Here is a 3,454-nt window from a genome sequence, read left to right as displayed (position 1 = left end):
ACAGAGGGAGAGAGAGAGGGGGAGAGAGAGAGGGAAAGAGAGAGAGAGAATGTCAAATGGAAAAGTGCCATTGCAGTCATATATCAATCAGGCGTACGGCCGCAGCAGCGCACTAGCAAATGGAAATGCCAGGGAAATGTGAGGCGCTCGTTATCAGGGACTCACAGCCGCTGCCCACCGCTCGGCTCTCTTCCACGGAGCATCTTGCGATGGGAACAACATAGAAGAACAAGGGCAAGGAAGTTTCCCCTTTTTTTCTGGGGGGAGGGGGGAGGGAGGCATTATGGAAATATTATGGGTATAAATGAATATTCTAGAATTAATTCATTGGCGAGCATGTGGCTGCCATAAAGATGTGCAGTCCCCAGTAAAGACACATAGTTTCAGAAATACAAAGACAGAGTAGCATTCTGTTTAACAGTTCAGCAGCTGATTAGGATAATGCTGAAATTCTAAGTAAGAGAGAAGGATGGGAATGAGAACTACTTCTCAGGCGATGCTGTTGAAGCAAGTGCGAAACGCTGTCCTGTTTTATCAGATGTGTGTGGGTGGTGAGAGTAGTTCATCCATTAAATGATTTTTAGGTGTATCCATCATTAAATACACAATGGCACTTTAATAAGCGCCTTCATCTGCATCATTTAGACTAAAATTCTAGATCTGATTTAGAAACAAGGAAAAAGTGTAATCCTTGACTCCTTGAGATATGTGAGTGTGAGACTAACAGGTAAGGCCAACCCACCACACTACAATTAGTAGAAAAATGGCAAATGTGTGTGGGCTAAGCACTTGCTAGCTGGATAATAGTTATGAACTGTGGGAATAAAAAGGGAAATATTTCATAATTCTTGCCTTTAAAAGGCTTAAAATTAAGACAAAAAACCATCAGCAATTTTTATGGAAAACACAAAGTACCATTAAACCATTTATAAATTTTTATATCAGATGGATCCAGCTCCAGAATAATTTTTTTATTAATGCCAATAAAGAATTAAACTGAGAATATTTTTAAATGGTATTTCACAGGATAGTAAATATATAATAACAAATTTCTCTTGGGAGGCTCATATAATTGTTGATGCTGAAACTTTCATGTTCAGCTGTATCACATTATTTATTATTTATTAATAGATTTATAATCACATTATTACTTTTCTGCAAAATATTTACTCCATATAGTCACTAATGTTTACAGGAGGTATCTTGAAATCTTTAGGTTTATCTCCACCATTTATTTATTTATATTTTTAAAATATGTTTTTGTTGATTTCAGAGAAAGGACAGGAGAGGAAGAGAAGGATCGAGCCTTCAACCCAAGCAAGCATGTGCCCTGACCAGGAATGGGACCTTGACTTCCAGGTTCAAGGAGTAACGCTCAACCACTGAGCAACACAGGCCAGGCTTACTTCCACCCTTTAATAAGAAGCCCCTTTTCTTTTGCTCTACCAGTGAAACACTCTCTACCTGGGACCAGCCAGTCACAAACAGAATCCATCTACAAGGATAATGGATAAATCACAAATGTAAAGCCTTGAAAGAAAACCTGATACTTGGCCCATAATGATACTGGCTAAATGTCTTAAAAGCAGAAGATCAAAAAGCAAATAGAAATTGGGCCTTAGAAATGGAAATAATCTGAAAGGGAAATGACTTGTAGCTGAGTAAGAGCCATGGAAATAGTCATGAACACATTTTCTGGCTCAATATTGTGGGTCAGATTGGGAAGGAGGATAAGCTCTTTGGCCACCAACATTTTCAAATATCAGAGCTTGACATCCATCCACCTTTTCACTTATCCTACTAAATAATTTGTGGCTTTCTCAACATGTGCTCACCAGTCCACTCTGCTATCTTTTGCCTTTGGGTTCTCAGAGTCACTCTATCTGCTCTGAAGTAACATGAAAAGGTGTGGTTCTTCCTGGTTGGGATTTTCCAGCCTTCTACAATCTGAGTTTATGCAAGAGCACCACAGAAAGTGTAAAGATTGCAAACACATTGAATGTTTGGCTACAGAAGACAGGATCTCTCCCACATAGAGCCCTATTGCTTTTTCCAGCCGTTATTCTGTCAGGGGTGGCGAAGAATACCATCTGCTGCCCCTTTCAAGAGGGAGGCTTTGACTCCACCCATTAGGGTCCAGAGGACCCTTTTCTGAGCCTATCAGTAGGTATCTGGCAACAGTAACTCTTTTCATCACATTATCATGATTTTTAGAAAGGTCACTGTACCATGTATGGTAACTTTCAGTCATCATTAATGTTTCTGAGAAAGAAGGACTCTCTTTAAATTTCTATCTACAAAAAAAAGGATGAAAATACTTCTGCTGTTATTTCATATGCACTCAGGGTGGGAAAATTTTGGAGAAGGAGATATCTATTATCTGGATGGGAAATTCTTTAAGGGACCAGTCCTGAGGATTTTATTTCTGGTACAATTTTCAGGTTGCCTCTCTCTTTTTTGGTGGCTTTACTGGTTTATTTACAGAAGTCGCCTAGCACCCAAATATCCATGGAAGGATGGGTAATCCCAAGGCAGGTGGGAGGAAAGATCTGCCTCCTCCCTGCAGAAACTGCAGGGAGCAGATTTTTCCTCTCCCTTTTTCAAGGCATCTGGAGAGATAGGTGTGACCAATCCTGGCTCACCAGATGTGCCATCCAGGAGGAGTGGCCAAGGCATGCAGACATTCAGATGTTATTTGCTATGGTCACACTGCAATAGAAAGCCCAGAGGTTACAGCAGCCAGTGTTGGGGGCAACAGAGCCCAACCCTGTGGCGGTGGGGGATCTGGAAACACAGAATCTATCTATGATAGCATCCTTAACAATCTGATCATTTTTACTCTATCTATTCTTGCCACCATTTTATGAGTCTGGATCTGAAGCTTTCCTGCTGATTCTGAGAACTGCCCCCTATCACCATACCCACCACAATCCTGTCAGTAAATCCCTTTCTGCTTTAATTAGCTAGAGACAGTTTTTGGGCTTGGTAACCAGAAGTTCTGACCTGAACACTGGATTTTCCAAATTTAGGCAAACTAAAATAATTAACATACAAATGGAAATGTAACCTCTACTTCCTCTTAGCTACTTTTCCAAACAAATGGTTTCAAATTCATTGCTTGTTTGTTTTATAGTTTCTGTTATAATATTTTGAAAGTAGAGAATTCCTATGTAAATATATAACTAAAAGCTAATAACATTTGCCATCATGTATACATGGATACAGATACATGTGTGTGTGTGTGTGTGTGTGTGTGTGTGTGTGTGTGTGTAAAATCTCAACATACTAACATTTTCTACTAGGCATAATTTATAATTATCTGTGAGAATACTAATCTTTATCGGCCACACAAATATGATACTATTCATTCAAAAATACCTATAACTAATAATAAAAACTATTTAATATATGTTTATTCTCTGCTGAGCTCTGTGGCAAATATTTTATCTGCATT

The sequence above is a fragment of the Miniopterus natalensis genome, chromosome X, assembly GCF_054644295.1.
Source record: "Miniopterus natalensis isolate mMinNat1 chromosome X, mMinNat1.hap1, whole genome shotgun sequence".
Lineage (NCBI taxonomy): Eukaryota > Metazoa > Chordata > Mammalia > Chiroptera > Miniopteridae > Miniopterus > Miniopterus natalensis.
Note: the sequence above shows the minus strand (reverse complement) of the source record.